The sequence below is a fragment of the Phaseolus vulgaris genome, chromosome 7, assembly GCF_051622355.1.
Source record: "Phaseolus vulgaris cultivar YP4 chromosome 7, ASM5162235v1, whole genome shotgun sequence".
In the NCBI taxonomy this organism is placed as follows: Eukaryota; Viridiplantae; Streptophyta; class Magnoliopsida; order Fabales; family Fabaceae; genus Phaseolus; species Phaseolus vulgaris.
The window spans coordinates 8,300,940-8,323,547 of NC_143504.1; the positions used below are offsets into that span (position 1 = coordinate 8,300,940).

The 22,608-nt window shown below is 32.6% G+C and overlaps 1 long non-coding RNA gene across 3 annotated transcripts; it reads left to right on the forward strand.

Annotated features, from left to right (window-relative positions):
- The first annotated feature begins 1,091 nt into the window (after positions 1–1,091).
- Positions 1,092–17,275, forward strand: LOC137828752 (uncharacterized). 3 transcript variants are annotated; one of them, XR_016523589.1, is made up of 4 exons: positions 1,092–1,235; positions 1,924–2,573; positions 5,145–5,309; positions 6,776–7,215. It is a non-coding gene; the product is annotated as an uncharacterized LOC137828752 (long non-coding RNA). The 3 variants fall into 3 exon arrangements; XR_016523590.1 differs by lacking the exons at positions 1,092–1,235; positions 1,924–2,573; positions 6,776–7,215 and adding exons at positions 4,105–4,474; positions 17,026–17,275; XR_011083960.2 differs by lacking the exons at positions 1,092–1,235; positions 1,924–2,573 and adding an exon at positions 4,272–4,474.
- The last annotated feature ends 5,333 nt before the right edge of the window (positions 17,276–22,608 follow it).

Consider the following 22,608-nt stretch of genomic DNA (forward strand, 5'->3'; position numbering starts at 1 on the left):
GAGCACCATCGCTGACTTGAGCGTCGGAGTGCAATCGCAGGTACCCCCGCCGGCCGACCGAAGCACGCGAAGAGAAAGAAGACTTGAAGAATAGGACAACCAAGAGTGAAGGAGACACCTTGTATCGACGTGGATCAACATTACTCAGTCCCCAATATCCATACAGGTACAAGATGCAAGACACAAAAGAAAGTCTTTATGAACAGAAAATACATGCACCATTCAAACCATTTTTATTTTATTTATTTTTTACCTAAAGAGAGAGTCATTTAATAGAGAGGAATTTTCCTAATTTTCCAAATATAAGTTTGCATATACTTATATAAGAAGTTTAATATATAAAATTTGTATTCTTCCATTGTTTTTATTTTGGAATATTATTGGTGCGGATAAAGGAGTTGTCTCGTAGTAGCTTTTTATTAATCAGCCGATATTAATATACATTAATTAGTATTAGAGGTACCAAAAAGAAAATATAAAACAAGCACAATGAGTGTGTGGGTTGAAACATCTTTAAATATTTTATTTATTTATTTATTTGTTTCTATTGATTAAAAAAAATAGAGGACACAATTTAAAAAAAAAGAGAATAGAATATAAGAAAAAGAATTGCACTTAAACTTCATATCACACTTATAAAGCTCATCATTGTACTGTCAAAAATATCTTCAAATCATTACAAAATTCGAACCTTGGAGAGCGTTGTCCATGTGACATCTACAACTTTATCTCAAGCTTCACCATTCACTTCATCAGCAAGTTGTCTGTTCCTTCATCTTTATCTGACATACAGTAATTAACCTATCTGCATTAACAACTATCTTTTCCACGTGCTACTTTATACAAACACATTTTCGTTCAATGCGCGTGAATTGTTATTTTTCCAATTCCCTCCTTTTTCAATAAGAATTTTACAGGTGTTTTAATATTTTTTTTAAAAGTAACTTTGTTTTCATTGAAACATCAAATTCCATTTGTCCACCTCTCTGGTCCTATAAATACATACATACATATATCTATATATACATACATACATACATATATATACATATATATATATATATATATATATATATATATATATGCATATACCTTGTTCTCACCCTATCTACTAAACTCACTCTCATTTAGCTATTTAAGATGCAAGCTCCGCTCGATCCCACTATCCTTATCAATCTTCTCTTAACCGTCTTCTTATTGGCTATTTTCATGTGGCTGTTCATATATCTAACAAGGTATGAATACCCTATTTTCATACTTTCATTCTGTGTTGAAAAGTTAAAACAAGAACCAAATCTCTTCTACTTCCTTCATTCTAACTCTTTTAAGTTACTTGTGTAGATAAGTTAGAATTTAGATAATTGGAGAGGAAATTCTCCTAATTACATCAGTTCATGTATATTCAAAATTATTTATTCATGGAATAACAAGTCTCTACATAATAAATGGTTTCAGTCTCAAACACACAATCCCACCAAACCTTCACAACAGGCTCTAATTCTAATTGTAGATCCCGAATTTTTGTTTGGATACTTTTTTTTATGCTACTATGAGTCGTAATAAAAGTAGAAGATAAAATGAGTTGGATGTTTCTTATAAAATGAAATTAATTTTGCATTTAATTAACTTTTATTAACGTGCTGACTATTGTAACTAATATGGCATTATTTATGCGATTCTAGATTTAATTATGTTGAAAAAAGAATATTGTTTTATGTGGTGGTGAGTGGACACCACCCTTGGGTGTCATAGTGTATCTAATTCCTATTATTGAAATTAAGTTGAAATATCTAATGTTGAGGACCATCCAAACATTTTATTTTTTAGACGAGAAAAGAGGAAATGAAATAGTTGTTTAGAATGTAATTTTAATTATAAATTATAATTAGCTTGAGCTTAACATTAAGTTAATTTTGCATGCAGAGGCGGAGAGATACATAAGTCATTTGTTAATGATAATGAAGGTGAACAAAACGTCTTTAAGGCGAACATCCAAGCTCCAGGGATTGACACTTCGTTCATTACTGCAAGGAGCGAAGTTGGAATCGGGGAAGACAGATTGCTGGATTTGGAAAGCAGGGGGGTTTCATACTTTTACAGTTAACTCAGCCTATTTTCAAGTTAGAAAGGATAGAGTTGGGGAGGTTTCTCCAGTTTACAGTAAGTTGTGGAGGTGAAAAGCTTTGCCTTCCGCTTTGGTCACTGCTTGGAGGGTGATGGAGAATGAGATTGCTACTAGGGTAAATTTGGAAAGGCGAGGGGTGGTGGTAGAGAATCTGGTGTGTGGTTTGTGTGGGAAGGTGGAAGAGTCGTCCAGTCATCTATTTTCCGTCTGCGAGTTTACCTGGCGGGTGTGGTGTCTTTGTTTTGAGTGGCTTGGAGTGTCGTTTGTTATTCACAAAGACCCTTTGGTAAACTTCAAACAATTCAGGTTGTGTTCGGTTTCTAATGTGGTTAATGACGTTTGGGGGACGATTTGGGTTGGTGTTGTGAGTGAAATTTGGAGACATAGGAACTCGGTGACCTTCGACATTGGCGTGGTAGATGCGCTTGAGGTATTTGCACTGGTACAGGTAAATGTTTGGTCTTGGATTTTTGCAAAGTCCTGTTGTAATTCCTTTACGTATCCCAACTGGGTTTTGAACCCAGTGGGATTGTATGAGACTAATTGTTTAATGCTTTCTTGAGTTTGGTTTGGTTGTTCCTTATTTAAGTTGGAAGGTGTTCCTTGGTTGGAGGTTGGTAAGGTGCTAACTCTTTATGTATAAGGGTTGGACCATCCCTGAAGTAGTTCTCATTTATTTATTTTTTATTGTTGATAAAAGAAAAGGTAAAGATATTTGAATAATTATTTAAATTATCAAATTATTATATATTATTTTTGTATTCTCTCTTAATATAAGTACTTCTATTATTTATTATTTTATTCAAACAGAGGCTAAGGAAAGATGATTGGCGTTAATTTTTTATATTCATTTGAAGGTATTTGTGGACAATTGATAAGAATGAAACTTGGATCCTTAATCAAATCAAATTTTCCTCTTTCGTAAGATAAGATTTGAGATCAAAGTCATTTTAACTTATAACTTATTACTATTGTTATTATGGATGATGAGTCATCATAATTCATTATGATTTTTTGTTTTTTTAATATAATAATAATAATAATAGTAATAAATAATATATTTTTTTAAAAAAATTATATAAATAATCTCTTTTTTCATCATAATTTTCCTTTTCTTATTCTCTTAGATTCTGTAATACCATCCAAACAAGCAGAAGTGACAAATTGACCTAAAAGACTTTTAACTAGTAGCATGAAAATAAGACAATATTGCTTTATAAGATATGCATAAAATTTTCTGCTAACAAATAGAACATTAATACCTTCTTATTTTTTTAATAAAATATTTTTGTCTTAAGTTGGTTTCAGGCCACTCATACAAAATTTATCACAATGCATATAAGGTGAGTTAATTTTAGTTGAGTTGAATTTAACCAAATTAAACAAAACTCCACTCTGATATGACTTTGAAATAATTAAGTTAATTGTGTCAGTTTGATAATCGATTAACCCAATTCAATAAATTTCTATAGAACAATATATATATCATAATTCTTCTATTTATTTTGCAGCACATTAATCAGGTTTTCATTTAAAAGTATTAATAAAAGCTTTTGCTTTTTAAATATATGCGTTTTATTGTTTTTTTTTTGTTTTGTACAATAAACTAGCGTTTTATTTTTTTGTTATGGAATTGTAAATAAAATTCATATACTTCATTTGCGATCCCATAACTATATCGCTAGTAAATTAAAGCTTCTTTTTAAGAATTTTAATAATAGATGCAAGACACATAATAAAAAAAGTCTTTATTTACGGAAAATACATGCACCACTCAAACCATTTTTGTTATTTTTCACCTAACACTACTACAAAGAAATCATACACTACAAAATATCTTTAATAATCCAAATTTCATTACAGTATCTCATTACAAAATTTCAACCCTTGGAGAGCAAGTTGTCCATGTCACATCCACAACTTCATCTCAAGCTTCACCATTCACTTCATCAAAAACACCTATTCCTTTGCTCATCCCTAACCTAACATTTGTGCCTGTTGCTTCATCTTTATCTGACATGCAGTAATTAACCTATCTGCATTAACAACCACCTTAATTTTCCACGTGCTACTTTATACAAACACATATTCGTTCAGTGCGCGTGAATTGATATTTTTCCAATTCCCTCCTTTTTCAATGTTTTCATTTGAAACATCAAATTCCATTTGTCCACCTCTCTGGTCCTATAAATATATGTGCATATACCTTGTTCTCACCCTATCTACTCAACTCACTCTCATTTACCTATTTAAGATGCAAGCTCCGCTCGATCCCACTTTCCTTATCAAACTTCTCATAACCGTCTTCTTATTGGCTATTTTCATGTGTCTGTTCATATATCTAACAAGGTATGAATACCCTATTTTCATACTTTCATTCTGTGTTGAAAAGTTAAAACAAGAACCAAATCTCTTCTACTTCCTTCATTCTAACTCTTTTAAGTTACTTGTGTAGATAAGTTAGAATTTAGATAATTGGAGAGGAAATTCTCCTAATTATATCAGTTCATGTATATTCAAAATTATTTATTCATGGAATAATAAGTCTCTACATAATAAATGGTCTCAGTCTCAAACACACAATCCCACCAAGCCTTCACAACAGGCTCTAATTCAAATTGTAGATCCCGAATTTTTGTTTGGATACTTTTTTTATGCTACTATGAGTCGTAATAAAAGTAGATGATAAAATGAGTTGGATGTTTCTTATAAGTTCAAATTAATTAACTTTTATTGACGTGTTGACTATTGTAATTAATATGGCATTATTTATGCGATTCTAGATTTAATTATGTTGAAAAAAAAAATATTTGTTTTATGTGGTGGTGAGTGGACACCACCCTTGGGTGCCATAGTGTATCTAATTCCTATTATTGAAATTACGTTGGAATATCTAATGTTGATGACCATCCAAACATCTTGTTTTTTAGACGAGAAAAGAGGAAATGAAATAGTTGTTTAGAATGTAATTTTAATTATAATTAGCTTGAGCTTAACATTAAGTAAATTTTGCATGCAGAGGCGGAGAGATGCGTAGAGGAGATATATCTAACGCATTCATTAATGATAAAGAAGGTCACCAAAACGCTTTTATGGCGGACATCCAAGCTTCAGGGGGGATTAACACTTCGTTCAACAACAATGGAAAGGGCGAACAAAATCTTCAAGGGCTTAGAGTTATTAGGTATATTCCAAATAATCTTGCAATCTAGATTGCTCTTCTTAGACTTTTACCATCTTAAATTCACATCTATTCTATTTTATAGGGTATTGCCTTTTTTTCATTTTTGCATTCCAAATATTTCACATAAATTTCCAAAAGTCACTAGGTACATTTAGTCAACATTGTTGTTGATTAACACTTTTAAACTTTTAGAACACTTAAAATTTTAAAACTGTTTGAATTAGTTTAAAGGTGAATTTTCAGATGAGATAATTTTTTTATCAGTAAAAAATTAATTAAATTAAAAAGGAAACAACTTTATCCAAAAAAAACTTCTATTTTTTCACCTCCTACGTTAACTAGCACTATATCATTTACATTCAAAACTTGTGCAACCTTGTATACCAAAAACAGAGAAGTGGCTTCTAAAAAACTACCCGACCAGTGCCTACATCTCTGTCATGCCCCAGTGCTTTCCACTTCATGAGTCCAAAACACCCACTTGAATCCTTCATTCCTTGACCAATAAACCGACAACTTAGGGTACCTACGAACCAAAATGTTGAGTTGTCCCTATCACAAGCTCCATTCTAATTTCATTGATCCTTGTTACGGTTTTGCTCCAATCAAAGGGTAGAACTCTCAACACACACCAGTGCCAGCAGTGGAAAATTGGTAGGGGTTTCACACGAGATAATTGGTAGGGGTAAAAGTGTATGGGATGTGGAAAATTAATCCAGTGTAGGATATTTTTCACATTTCACCGATTGATTAATAAAACAGAAAACACAGATGAAGAAATTACACTCTATTTTGATTAATGCCATAATTGAAAAAAATTATAAAGAGATTCATCATTTTAAATTAGAAACTCAATAGAAAAAATATTTAGAATGAAATTACTCAAAGTCTAATTCAATCTTATAAAACTTACTTAAAATCATTTAGAGTTTATTCTAACAATAAACTAATTTAAAAACCAATAATTCTTTTAGTCTTTAAAATGGTATCTAATTTAGTTAATATATCAACTAAAGATTAAAATATTTCTTAATATATAAGTGAGTGTAAATTTTATTTTATAAGATTAAGTCATGCTAATTAAAGTCAAATTTTTAGTAAAAAAATTAATTTAAAAAAATGATTCGATTTTTAAAATAAGTAAATCCTGAATATAAAAATCTACAAGATTTCTCATTAAAATTACGATAAATTTAAATTATATCTACGAAAATAAATTTATTGGTCATGATCCTCTCTTTGATATGATATAACCTTTTTTGATTTCAAAATGTCATATGCATTTTAAAAAGTCACCACTTAGGATTTAATCAAAATTGACATGTGCAATGTGGAATGAACATGGTTAGAATTCCATCTCCTTCTACTTTAATGATTAATTTTGTGAATCCATTGCACTAAGTTACTATACGAGTTTAACACATTCTGACATGTCTATATTTTGACTCTGAATTGGGTGAATGTAGTGGTGAGTCAAGCCAGGCACCGAATTTACTACTTATTTTACTACAGTTCATTGCATACTTGTTCAGTGGAGGAAAGTACCCGGCTAATTCTAAAGGAAAACAGATTTAAGACCTTAATGCAGTGAGAAGCACGAAGAAGATGTTGAAGTGATCTCCTTGGAATATAATCTCTAACGTTTGGGTTGCAACCCATTGGAATCAAAGCTTTATTATTATCTTTTTTTTAACAGTAATAAAAATTAATAAATATAGACTACTTTCCAAGTCTTTTATTGAGGAGAAATTTGTGAGAATTAGAAAAGATGTGTGAGGATATGTAAGATTTTTTGGGTTGAGGGATGATAAAGTGGATTTGTGAGGATGATTTATTGTAAGTTTATAAATTTATCTTTGTTATTAAAAATATTTGAATAATAAATTATGATTTTTTGTGTGTGTAAGTTTGAATTAAATAAATTTTTATAATATATAATATCCATAATTACTTGTATTTTTTAATAAAAAAATAAAAAATATAATAGAAAATATTTTTGTGTTAAATTGAAATAAATTTATTAAATATATTAAAATTTAAGAAAATAATATTTATTATTATATTCATTTGTTATTTTATATAACATATATGTGTGGTTGATATTACAATTTTATTTTATGATTTATAATTATTTTTTGTAATTAATAATATAATTAAATATTTTTAAAATTGTTAAATAAATTTATGTAATATTTAATTTTGTATATTGTATATTATATATCATAGTAAAATGCATGCACAAAGTATTTGAGTAAAATGTAAAATTCTATATGGAATCAGCACAAATATTTTCATTTGTGTGAAGATTGAAAAAATATTCTCTACTTCTCTCCCATCCACTCCCATACCCTCAACATCCCTTAAAAAATAAAAAAACACCATCTTCCACCTTCTTTCTCTCTCTCCCTACCTGAAAACAAACAAAACATAAATGCATAATAAACGTCCTATTCACTACCAATGTTTCTAACTACCACTAAAAAAACCGCATGTTTATATTATCCTACAATTAGCGTTGAATTCTTGAATTGCATAATTTGAAAACATCAATTAATCATTCATCCTTTAATATTCATTTCGTTCATTATACGCCTTGTGAGCTTCATTGTGAAGTTGCAAAGGGAATAGATGAAGTGAGTTGCATTCAGTACAGATTCAAACATCTTCCCACCAACGTTGTCAAGGTGTATAGATGAATCCAGAGGGGCGGTGGAAGGAGGTTCGGGGTCGTCGGAGGGAGGTCCAGGGGTGTACACATAATTACACTAATTTCTTTTTCTCTAACTTTCTGAGGACTCATAAGGAATTTGATATGTTTAAGATTTTCCAGAAGTGGGCTAGGGTGAAAGAAGTATTCATATCATGTAGGACTAACAAGTGAGGAAGAAGATTTGGGTTTGTGAGGTTTTTTTTATGTGCAAAATGCAATTAAGTTGGAGAAGGAGTTGGATAGGATTTACATTGGTGATAGGAAATTATTCGTTAATATCCCAAGATATAAACGAGTTGGAAATGAAAAGGAGGGTAGACGTTTAAGTGAGGAAATGAGGCCTCTGGGTATAGGGAGGAAAGGAAACAACTTGTGTACAAGCCTATGAAGACAAATAGTAAGGAGGTTTGGAAGGAGAAGAGAGGTAAGGGGTTACAAAAGGTCCATAAGTTCTCCTATGTTGATGCTGTAAGAATATCTCCTCAAGGGACTTGGAAAGGCCCGATAGTCGAAAGGAGTATTGAGAACGGCGGTTTGGGGGTTGATGGAGTTATCCTTTCAGAACACAGTAAGACGGAGAGAGGTGAATTAGGAGAAGCAAGTGAGCTTTCTCTAAACGCTTCTCAATCTTTAGTGAAGAAGGTGACCGAAGCAATGCATGGTACTTCCAGTGGCCCTCACGGAATCTGTATAGATGAAATGGAGAAAAAAGGAGCACAAACAGGTTTTATCAATCATGGACGTTGAATCGAAGAAGGGAGTGAAAAGGCTATGGAGCACTTAGTCTTCGAAGGGATCCAAGATGACGCTGTTAATACTTGTACCGGTACTGGGCGAGGCCGGGACCCACCTGCCTGCCCGACTCCCAGTCAAGCCTGACCGAGAGACTGATAAGTCAATATCTTCAGAAATCTGGCCGAACGGCCGGCAGACCGAGACCTCCATATACTTGGCCGACTGATGAATGGCCGAGACCTTCGTATACTTGGCCGACTGACGAATGGCCGAGACCTTCGTATACTTGGCCGACTGACGAATGGCCGAGACTTCCGTATACTTGGCCGATTGATGAATGGCCGAGACCTTTGCATACTTGGCCGACTGACGAGTGGCCGAAACCTTTGGAGACTTAACTAAGATGGTCGAAGACCACACTTATTTGGCCGATGGCCTACCCTCACCATGAGAATGTGGCCGACGGCCGAACCCTATTACGATTAACGCTCAAACCGAGATCAGTAAAGCTAATCCATCATCAAGAATTAGGTAATGCAACCCTAAGCGGTATCCACCTCGATAAACGGGCCCAACAAGGTAGGCCCATTAGAATAATATAAATAGCACGCATTCCAAGGAGTAAGGTATGTCATTATTACTGTTCACCTACCTGAGAGCTAACCGTCCGCTTTACTGACTTGAGCGTCGGAGTGCCTTCACAGGTACCCCCACCATCCGGTGTCCACCCGACGACCGAGTCCCGAGTGCCGAAGGGTAAACAGAAGAAAGAGAAGGATCCCAGTTCATCACCTAGCCACCTGCCCGACCGAAGGAAGGAGAAGAAGACTTCAACAGTTCTCTAGGTCCCATCTCCCTAGCAGGAACAATACTCCTGTGAATGATGGTCGTATCAATGCAAGGTCCCACGGAGAGCGCGGTGGAGAGGAAGGAGAAAGCATGCCAGGTTTAGCGGTGGGCATTAATTTGAGTGGGAGCCAAGACGAGCCCAAAGAGGAATGCCTAAGGACGCCTATAGGGGTATGCAGATTATGATCGAGATGGGAGCAGGGGGAATCGAGTAGACAACATTGGTGGAGATCGAAAGGGGGAGCAGGGTCCTTGCACTGTGAGAACAACTCTTCATCCAGGTCTGGATCGTTTATTTTAAATAATTCTGATAGTGAAATCATGAATTGTAATGATCGTATCAGATCTTATGTGAATTTAGCTGAGTCGTCTAGTCTATGGGAGATGGGTAAACAATTTGGATTATTTTGCTTAAGGGAGGAAGATGTGGTGATAAGAGAGTTTGAGCGTATGGAGGACATGGACTATGATGTGTTGAAGAAGTTTGAGGAGGGTAATGAAAATGGTTGTTTATGATTATCATCAGCTTAAATATCAGAGGGCTAGGGAGGGGAACTAAAGCTAATTACATCAAACATATTGTTGCAAAGGAGGGAGCAAAATTCTTATGTTTGCAAGAAACAAAAACTTTTGTCGTAACTAAAGCTAGATGTTTTTCGATATGGGGAGATTGTAACGTCGGATGGGTTCATAATGAAGGAGAAAATGGAGTAGGGAGTATGTTATCTATGTGGCATAAGGATGCATTCAATTGTGGTAATCAAGTGATGGGAAAGGGGTTCATAGTTATTATCGGGCATCATATCAAATCCAAAGCTTTTTGTGTTGTGGTCAACGTCTACGCAGAATGTAATTTGGCTGATAAAGTTGCTCTATGGGAGGAATTGACAAGGATTAAAAGTACAAATCAGTATGTGGTCTAGGGCATATGTGGAGATTTCAATGCTGTAAGATGCACAAATGAGAGAAAAGGGTGTGATGGGTAGTGGTAGTCAGAAAGGTGAAATTGATGGTTTTAACAGTTTCATTGAGAGGAATTTTCTCTTGGACTTACCTCTTGTAGGTAAGAAGTACACCTGGTACAAAGCGAATGGTAAGGCAAAGAGTAGGCTAGACCGTTTTCTTGTGTTCGACGAATGGATGCAAATGTGGTCAATGCACAAGCAGCGTGTTCAACCAAGGGAGGTATCAGATCATTATTCTATTGTGGCTAAATTTGTGGTAAAAGATAGGGGCCCAATACTGTTTAGAACTATCGATGCTTGGATGCTTGGCAATTGGAGCCTGGGTTTAAGGAGATGGTGAATGTTAAATGGCAGTCATATGAGGTGCAAGGAAATGGTCTTTCTAAAGTTAAAGACAAGTTTAAGCTTTTGAAAGCCGATCTCAAAATATGGAACTGTGGTGTGTTTGGATGCTTGGTTGCAAGTAAAAAGAGGGTTCTGAAGAAAATTGAGGATCTAGATGTTCTAGATAATTCTAGTGACCTTGGCGAGGGTGATAAGATGAGAAGACTAGAGCTTGTTAGCCAGTTAAGGGTGATCGATAAAAATCTTGAATCGGTGTCTAGACAGAAAGCAAGGACAAATTGGATTAAGAAGGGTGATCTAAACACAAAGTTTTATCACTCTGTTATCAGATTGAGAAAGCTGAGAAACGCGGTCAAAGGGGTTGAGGTAGGAAATGTGTGGTGTGAGGAGCTGAAAACTGTTAAAAGAGTAGCCAAAGAGCTGTTTGAAGAAAGATTTAATGTGTCTGTTGACTGGGATGTAAGCCTGGGGTCAGTGGATTTCAAGTCCTTACCAAGGGAGGTTAGTTGGAGTATGATTGCAGATGTCATGGAGGAAGAAGTCAAGGAGGCGGTATGGCAATGTGAAGGATCAAAGAGCCCAAGACCGAATGGGTTCAACTTTAATTTCATAAAGTTTAATTGGGATACTCTCAAGAAAGACTTGATGGAAGCAGATCTATGTTACCAAGAAACGGGGCACTTTCCGAAGGGATGTAATGCATCCTTTATTATGCTTGTACCAAAAGTTAATGATCCAACAAGCTTAAACCAATACCGTCCGATCTCCCTAGTAGGTGCTCTCTACAAAATAGTTATTAAGATCCTATCGTGTCGGGTTAAGAAGGTATTTCATTTGGTTATCAATGATAGACAATATGCATTCTTGAAGGACAAAGGTATGTTAGATAGTGTCTTAGTGGCTAATGAGGTGGTTGAGGAGTTAAGGAGACATAGGAGAAGTGGGTTGTGTTTGAAGGTGGATTACGAAAAAGCGTATGATTCGATAAGGTGGAACTTTTTATATGATATGCTTCAGAGGTTGGGGTTTCATTGGAAATGGATTAAGTGGGTCAAAGGTTGTTTGGAGTTGGCAGTGTCAGCGTTGATTAATGCTAGCCCAACGAGAGAGTTTAAGCCTTCGAGAGGGTTGAGGCAAGTTGATCCCTTAACCCCGTTTCTCTTTTTGGTTGTAGCTGAAGGATTAGCAGGGTTAGTAAAACAAGACCTTAAGAAGAATTTGCTGAAGGGTATAAAGGTGGGGAGGAAAGACACTGAAGTGTGTATGCTACAATTTGCGGATGACACTCTTTTTATGTGTGAAGATTCTTACACAAATGTAATTGTTGTTAAAGCTATCTTAAGGTGTTTTGAACTTGTCTCTAGCCTGAAGATCAACTTTTACAAATCTAGATTGCCAGGTATAAATGTCGATCGAAACTCCCTTCTCTGTTATGCAAAGTCCTTAAATTGTTCTTTAATGAAAGTTTCCTTCGTTTATCTCGGGATAAAAGTTGGAGGTAATCCTAGGAAGAAGCAGTTTTGGGAACCAATTATGAACAAGTTAAGTGCTAGACTAAGCTTGTGAAGAGGGAAATTTTTGTCGTTAGCGGGAAGAGTCACCCTTATAAAGTCAATCTTCTCGTCTCTACCTTTATTTTATTTCTCTTTCTTTAAAGTTTCGGTATCAATGTGTAATAAAATCATGAGTATTCAGAGGAGGTTCCTATGGGCTTGGGGAAGAGAGAACAAGTCTATATCTTGGGTAAGCTGAGAAAATGTTTGTAAACCTATGGAGGAAGGAGGTTTGGGGGTCAGAGATGTTACAATGTTTAATTGCGCTTTGCTGGCAAAATGGAGGTGGGGGATGGTAAGCAATGAATAGGGCTTGTGGAAGGAGATTATAGAGTCCAAATATGGTCTGGAACTAGGCCGCAGTTTTTGTCATAAGAAGGCGCAATCATGGTGGTGGAGGGACCTTTGTAAAGTGTGTGGTGATGGAGAAGGAAAATGGTGGTTCCAAGAAGCTATACGCTGGAGAGTTGGATTAGGGGATATAGTCAGATTATGGGAGGATTCTTGGATTGGAAACAAGATGTTAGATGAGATGTACCCAAGGTTGTATTCCTTGTCTCTAGATCAGGGGTTGATGGTGAGTGAGGTAGGGAAGTGAGAGGATAATGCATGGGAATGACAATTAACATGGAGAAGGGAAAGGTTCGTGTGGGAAGCCCAACAAGAAGTAGATCTCCTTAGATGCATGTTCAGGGATGCTCTGATCAAGGAGGAACCAGACTTGCGGTTTTGGGGTATGGATGATTCAGTGGATTTCTCGGTCAAATTAGCATATAAATGCTTGACTAATTGGGATGAGGACCTGACAGATAATGTGTTCCAACAGCTATAGCTAAGTAAAGCATTGCCTAATATTCTATATACAGCTTGGAGAGTACTTTTGGATAGGTTGCCTACGAGAATGAATCTCATTAGGCGAGGAGTGTAAGTGATGGATTCGAACTATGTGATGTGCCAAGCTTCGGAAGAATCTGCTCATCATTTGTTTCTAGATTGTCATATTGCACAACAGGTATGGCACTTGTGCCTTAGGTGGATAGGGGTCCTATCTGTTCAGCATATGGATATGAAGTGCCACTTCGAAAGCTTTAGCTTACCGTTCCTGTCTACAAAACAGAATCAGGTGTGAGGCGGCAATTATAAGGGGTATTTGGGAACAACGTAATGCTGTTATTTTTAAGCAAGAGAAGTTGAATGCTGAAGAAGTTTTCTTTTTGGCACAAATGAAATCTTGGCTATGGATGAAATACAAGGTTCGTTCTTTTAATAATGCGTTTTCAAATTGGGTATTAAACCCTATCCTCTGTATAGGAAGTTACCGGTGAGTTTCTTAGGAGGGTATATGTTTACGGATGGGCCTATGGTATATTTATCTTGGTAGGATGTGAAGCTTGTTCTGTTGGTAGGGATGGGTGGTTATTCCAGCAGTGGTAGATCCTGTTTGATGGTGTATACAACAGTGTTTAGGTGTTGGACCTGGTGGAGTGAGTTTTTCTTGGTGTGGATATTGATGCATAGCAATTCAGAGGGGTTAGGTGCTTAAAAGTGCCACGGTGAAGGTTGGGATGGTGAGGAAAACGATGTTGTAGTGTGCTGTTTGGCAAGTTTCTGCTGCATAATTTGTCGTATATTTTGTTGTAATTTGGGTGCTGCCACATTCACTTTTTAATGTTTCTTCGTGCTGCTGGTGCGTCCTTTGGATGCTGATCTGTGTGGCTTTAGCCACAAGCATTGTCCCTTTTCAGGCTTTCTCATTACAGGATAGTTGTAGGCTTTTTGTTAAAGATGATGCAAACTTTTTTAATTTAGCTATGGGTTTGTAATGTTGTTGTTTAAGCCGTAGAACGGTTGATTTTGGCCTAAGCTATAAGATACTTTGTGGTTATGTATATGGATTAGGATATCCCAAAAGTATCTCTGTTAATTTAATTTATTTATTATTGATAAAAAAATTAAAAAAATCCAAATATATCAATAGAGACCGATTAACTATTTGTAGCGCCTATTTTATATAGTTTAGTTATTTAATGTTATTGTAATTAAATAAATATATCAGTCTAATTAAGTTATTTGTGAGTGTGGTTGTGTTACATGTCTATATTAATCATTCAATTATTGTAGCATTTAACATCTGCTATTGAGAACTGAACAGTCTGATAAGCTAAATATTATAAAAATACAAAACAAACATAAACTATATATATATATATATATATATATATATATATATATATATATATATATTCCCAGCTTCGGTTATGTTCGGTTGGGGTATTTTGTTTTTTGTTAATTTGTTTGTTTGCTTTGAGCCTTAGGTTTTTGGCCCGCTTGATTTGCTATTTTGATTGGCTGGATTTTTTCACGGGTTCATTTAAGATCTTAGAGTCCTTATCTTTGTTAGTTCCTGAAAAAACTATTATAATGATAACTGCAAAGAATGTGTTTAGAAAGTTTAGTCCTTCACTATATTTTTTTCATGTACAAGAAACAAAAACTAGAGAATTGAATAAATATAATGTAAAATAATATTATATCAAAACATTATATGTACATATCACCCTTTATAATTTAATCAATACAATTTTTATATTGTAAATAATTAAATTAGTTTTGTAATGGTTAGTTGAGATAAATGAATTTTACCATCTTCTTATTCTTTCAAAATTTTAGATTATTTTTATCATATTTATTTTCCAATCAAAGGAAACTAATTAATATTAAAATGAAAAAATATAGGTACATTAGTTAAGTACCATAATTAATACGTAAATAAAATTTGGTTAAAGATATACCTCACTGAAAAAAGATATAATTATAAAATAACTAAATAGGTAAACAAGTTGCTATTAGCAAAACCCTAATAAACAAATATAATTTTAAGAATTAAAAATAAAATAAAAGACATAAATATAAACTAATAAAAGAGACACCGTGTGGATATAAATTTAATAACATAAATATAAATTAGTAAAGAAGACAGTAAAAAATACTAAGTGTCCATCAATTTATTCAATTCCTCTCTAAACATCTACTTATGAGATTTTTAATTTTTTATCTTTTAAATAAAACAAACAAGGCAATGTTAAAGTAAAATAAACAAGAATTTCAAGAACATAATTGAATTATCAACAAGGGTTCAAAAATAATTTTAAAAAGACCAGACTCTTTAGTATATGTTACAAGATTGAAGAAAAAAACTAAATTGCATAGAATCTTGAAATTAAATGTGAAATCATAAGATAATCAATCTAGAAAAGTTTAATTTTTCTTGGGGAGACAAACCAAAAATTACAAAGAAGAAAAAAAAGTAGGTTAGAAGGTCTTGTAGTCTCTGGTGGCTTGTATCCATTCATAAGTTTTTTTTTTCTTGTAGATTTCATATTCAAATTATGTTTCAAATATAGTTCCCATTATGCTTTTTTTAAGATTTTATAGATTCTAGTTTTGAGATTTTATAGATTTTATTCTCCATTTTTTTTTTCCAGATTTTGTTTCCAATTTTTCGAATTCCGTAGATTTATTTTCAAATTTGATTTAAATAAGCGAATTGGACTTAACTAACACGTGCATAAGTACAATAGACTCTTCCATACAACAGGTATTAGACCATCTACTGTATTAAAAGTTTGATATTCTTTTTATCAGTAAGAAACAATAAATAAATAAATATAGATAACTTAAGAGATGACCCAACCCTTATACAAGAAATAAGAAAAATAAGATAGGGCCTCACACCCCAACCTATCCCAAGCTCCCAACAAAAGCTACCAATTATCCCTAAATCCAAAAATAACACAACCAGAGAAGTCCACCCTTAGCAACAACCAAAGTGCACCGAAAGACATATAAACATAATCAGACTACCAAACATTAACCTCCAAAATTAGAGGAACTTTTAAAAATCCCCTTTACAAATAACATAACACCTTAATTTACCACGAACTCAACAAAAAAAATCATAGATATCCCTTTTCACATCACTTTTGCTCGTCCTTAGAGTCTCTTTATTCTAATGGAAGAGGAAAATGCTCCTAATGATTAATATCTCCTTAATCCATTCAGGGGGAACAGACTGCTTAAAACCAATATGCAAAACACACAACTTCTTCTTTCCTAAAACAAGGAGTTAGTAGTACATACCAAAATAAAGGAAGAAAATTTATTTAACAAATTTCATACATACCAAAGGTTTCAAGCACCAATCAGAATAAGTGAACTCTACATCTTTTTTTTACTAGTAATCCAACCCCATAATTTTCTTTGTGCCACCGCAAACACCTTTATATAATCAACTCTCTCATTCTTAAAAACACACCTATTCCGATGTTTTTAAATTTCATCTACAATTACAATCCACACCTCTCCCCAAATTTTGGATATCGGACCTTTAACATTTGTAGGGCAGAACATCATGATATGTACCTTAGCGTCATAATGGTTAGAATTCCATCTCCTTCTACTTTCATGATTAATTTTGTTAATCCATTGCACTAAGTTACTATACAAGTTTAACACATTCTCACATGTCTATATTTTGACTCTGAATTGGATGAATGTAGTGGTGAGTCAAGCCAGACACCGAATTTACTACGTCTTTTACTACAGTTCATTGCATACTTGTTCAGTGGAGGAAACTACCCGACTAATTCTAAATGAAAACAGATTTAAGACCTTAATGCAGTGAGAAGCATGAAGAAGATGTTGAAGTAATCTCCTTGGAATATAAATATGGGAATCCACTCTCTAACATTTTGGTTGCAACCCATTGCAATCAAAACTTTATTATTATCATCTTTTTTCTATCAGTAATCAAAATTAATAAATATGTACCACTTTCCAACTCTTGTATAGCAATGCCTATTATAAACTAAATGCATAAAGACCTGTTATTCACTACCAATCTTTCTAATTACCACTAAAAAAACTGAGTGTTTACATAATTCATAATCATGTACAATTAGCGTTGAATTCTTGGATTGCATGATAAAATTCAAATAGACCTGATATGATTAATTATTTGTAGCGCCTTATTTTATGTCGTTTAGTTGTTTAATGTTATTGTAATTAAATAATTTATCAATCTAATTCAGTTATTTGTGAGTATGCTATGAAGCTCGGACACTCCTCTTAAATGGCATGTGGGTGTTTGATATTCGTATTGGACACCGACACTCGTATGACACCTGTAGGACACGTATCCGTGAAGTGTCCAATTCAAAAAGTATTTGTTAGATTTCTGACAATTCTAGTACGGTTCTAACACAATTTTAAAAAGGGAAAATACATTAATTTTCTCAAAATTCAAACTTTATTGTATAAATTGTTATTATGATTATAAAAATAAGAAACAAATCCTTGTGAACCAGTCATGAAAAATATTTTTCTGCTCCAAAAAATAATTTGGAACATACTTATGCACATAAATCTTTATTGTCAATTTATATAATTCATAATTATATAATATATAGATTTGTGTCCTCGTGTCCTACATTTTAGAGATTTTACGTATCTCTGTATTCGTGTCTGTGTCGTATCAGTGTCTGTGTCAGTATTTGTGGTAGATAGGTTACATGTCTATATTAATCATTAAATTATTGTACATCTTGTATTGAGAATCGAACAGTCTCGTAAGCTAAAAATTATACAAAACCCACGTAAAACAGTTTATATATACTACGGGAATACAAATACTCATTTTTTATTTTTATCATTTATATATAATTATGCTTAATATTAAAATTGAATAAACAATATTATTATTCACACACTTATAAACATCTCTATTGAAAAAAAAACAAAATAAAATGTATACATTAAAAAAATAGGAAAAGTAAAATAAGATAAATAAAAGAGATTAAATATGAAGTAAATTAGTAATACACAGTTTCAGAATCTCAAAATTAGGATTTTTGAAGCATTAAGGAGACATAAGACACGACTGTAGTGGCAGCCAAGGAAGATTGTATGCGCGTGTGCGCTTGCATTTAGAGGTTGAGAGGGTCAACAATGAAGGCGTTTGCTGACGCTGTGGCGTATCACAACTTTGAACTTTTTGATTTCTTCCTCTCTCGTCTTCACTCACTTTGATTTTTGACTCATCGTTAGAGTTTCAATTCTTCCTTGTGTGATTGAGAAATATACCTTTGTTTTGAAAGAAGAGGCACCAAAATTGAATTTGCACGCACCTAGGGCTCTGCACAAAGAACAAAAATCAATTAGTGGAATAATCTATCTACCAGGAAGATGATGCGGATGGGGACGATCTTGTAGATGTAAGTTGTCTTTCTCTATGCAAAACTTGGATTGATACACTTTGAATAATTTTTTGAATATCCCAAACAATATATCATTTTCGTACAACAATGTAGTGGTGGTGTTTCAATCCTTGGTTCCCATCAAATGACTTTGGTTTGTTTCGAGGTTTTTGGTGGGTTCGACCATCTGCAAAAAAAAATGCACCAAAATTGAATTTGTTAAATTTGGGCACATGTGAATTTGTAGAAAGAGCACACTTGGAAGAGCGCAACAAAGAATATCAAAGAGCACACTTGGAAGAGCACAGTTTTTAAGATGTTTTTATATTCTTTCTCTCTCACAAATTTCTTATATATCACTATTTTGCCTAAAAAAAGGTAACAAAAAAGTAATCAATCTCTCTACTCTCTTGCTAGTTAGGATAACAAGAAAATAAAATTACCGTACCAGTCTCTCCACTATCCTGTCAGTTAAGTGAGAACAAATAAAATAAAATTTTAAAATTAAAAAACTGCTTTATTAACTTCTAAAATTATAAAATGTCCAAATAACCAAAATAAATTAATAAAGCAAAATATTAAGCAAGGATAAAATAAGAAAATAATTTAGAACAGTTAAAGTGGGAAATCCCTTTATATATACTAGCAGGAACATAGGCACGGGTATCCACACTTTTCATTTTTATTATTTATATATTCATGTAATTTTAATAAATATTAAATTATATGAGAAGACATGTAAGTTATTTAAGTGCACCACTGATAATAGTTTTATTAAGATTTTACATTAATTTTTTATATTTTCATTTTATTGTTTTTGAATATTAAATTTTGATTTAACTTTGAGTGTAATGTTGAACTTTGTTAGGTTATCAAGATTAAAATTAAGGTTTAAAAAAATTGGAGCAGCAAATAATGTCAAAACATAATGAAAATGATAATGTTCTTCAAGATCTTCCCGTTTCAAGTTTAGAGTAACTTTCATGTTCATCAAACGCCTTATGCAAGGGTTGTATATTGGAAGTTGTAGAATTTATCACCATATCAATTGAATCCATGTCTTCCATGGCAAAGAAGTTGAAAAAAATAAAATAATAAACTAAATACAAATTAGCAAACTTCCAACTTATGTAATATTTAATAGATCAAAGCATCAGTAGCATAAAAGCTTTGCCCCCAAAGTTGTGCTTAGGATTCACTAAATTTAACATCTTATTTAAAAAGTATTATTCACCAAATTATTCATTTTTAATTTTTTTACAATATCTTTGGCGTAGATTGATCTAAGATTTCTAAGAACACTACTAAATACATAAATCTGACATGAAAACAAAATAACTTGCCAAAAATAGTCCAGATCCAAAAATTTCATATAAAAGAAAAAAAAAACTCAAAAAATCTTCCATTGTTTTGTTAGGTGTGTACTTTTGGAGTGCAATGTCAAGGAAATCACCCAAATTAAACCAGAATTGAGAGAGAATTGAATGGTAAATAAAATCTCAAATCTGCCTTGAATAAACATTTTCATACCAAAATATAAAAAAAAAATTAAGAAAGCAATAGAAACAAAAATGTTCAAATCCTATAACAATGAATGAAATGAAACTTTGAAACTTCTTTTATAAAACTCTTGAAATTGTACTAATTGTACCGTTCATTTACATCTCAAACTTCAAGAGCTATTAAAACATTTCACCGATGACTTCCGCATTATAATCTCCACGTAAGCGACGTGGCTTCGGCGACTACTACAAAGAACCTTCCAAAACTTCAAAACGACACCGAAAGCCATTGAAACATTTCACTGATTTTATCCTCAAACGGTTGGCTTCTGCATCGTAATCTCGGGGTTATTTTTTTTTGCTTTTTACCAAAATGGGGTCTGTTTAAAAAAAATTACAAATTTAGGCAAGTCGTGTCAATTCGGCACGACTTCATATGCACAAATCGTCCTAATTAGACACGACTATGCCATGTCATACTAAAGTCGTGCCAACTTAGCACGACTTCTGCCTTGTCATAATTTTCTTCAATAATAATTTTCTTCTTTTTTTAATTAATCAAATAATCAAGTTATTGTATTACATTACCGTCAAGCATGATCCATACACGATTATCCAATTTTTTGTTCCTTAAAACTAACACTCTTAGAAAATTATGTATCAAATTAATTTTTAACATTACATAACATATTACCCAATATATAAACAATAAAATTAAAAAATATATATATGACATGGCAGAAGTCGTGCCAAGTTGGCACGACTTCAGTATGACATGACGAAGTCGTATCTAATTGGGACGATTTGTGCATATGAAGTCATGCCGAATTGACACGACTTGCCTAAATTTGTAATTTTTTTTTTAAACAGACCACATTTTGGTAAAAAGCAAAAAAAAATAACCCACCATAGTAAAAAACTCTCTTCTTTATGCTGATTTCTTTTCCGTTTTCTTCTTCACCTAGACTTTCTTTTTATACTAAGAGATTGCTCTTGATTTGCTGTTTTGACGGGTTCATTATAAGATCTTAATTATCCTTATCTTTGTTAGTTCCGGAAAAAATTTAGTGCTTCACTCTATTTAAATTGGTATTTTTATATTCTTTTTCATTACAAGAGACAAAAATAGAAAATAGAAGAAATATTGTGTAAAATAATATTATATCAAAACATTATATATACATATCACCCTTTATAATTTAATCAATACATTTTTTTTATATTATAAATATTTAAATTAATTTTGTAATGACCAGTTGAGATAAATGAGTTTTATCATCTTATTATTTTTCAAAATTTTAGATTATTTTTATCATATTTATTTGCCAATCAAAAGAAAATTAATTAATATTAAAATGAAAAAAATATAGGTACTAGCTAAGTAACATAATTAATAAGGATACTCACTAAACAAATATAATTATAAAATAATCAAATCGTTAAACAAGTTGTTGTTAGCAAAAACCCTAATAAATAGATATAATTTAAGAATTAAAAAATAAAATAAAAGACATAAATATAAATTAATAAAAAGGACCATGTGTGGATATAAATTTAATAACATAAATATAAATTAATAAAGAGACCATAAAGAACATCAAGTCTCCATCAATTTATTCAGTACTTTGTTTGTCTTCAAGCATATCTATTCATGAGGTTTTTAATCTTTTACCTTTTAAATAAAATAAATAAGAGAAAGAATTACAAAAGAAAATCCAAGGGTTGAATGCCAGACGATGACAGTGGACTAAATAATTTTGGAGGGAAGAGAGAACAAAGTCGAAATCTTTGTTCATAACTGCACCACATTGTTGCAATGGAGCCTCTCACACACAAACACAAAAGAAGAGGTGCACAGCATAGGAAAAATATGAAATGGGGGAGAAAGGAAAATCTAAGTTTATTTTATAAATCTGAAGAGGTGAAAATTTTGTCATTTCACCAACCCCATAGTGGTACGGCTTGAAACCATGGGGTGAAGCCTGTAATACCCTCTTTTTAACCCAAACAGTTGTTATTGTAAAAAATGGTTTTACATTTTGCACCCCTATAAAAGTCCAACTACACCTCCATATAATTTGAAAACCCTTTTTACCTTTTTAAAATTGTATTTTTCAATATACAATTCAAAATATAAAAGATGTATTTTATAATGTAAAATTCATAATACACCATTCAAAAGTACATTGGATTGTACATTTTGGAAAATACAATACTATTCTAAATTATACATTCTATAATACATTATTTTAACTTTTTTTAATTATATTTATATTCTATTTGAATAAATTTTAAGTATAATTTATTTATTTTAAAAATAATTTTTTTAATTTTAAGTTTAAATAATTTTTTTAATAGAAAGATATTTTTTTAATAGAAAGAATAT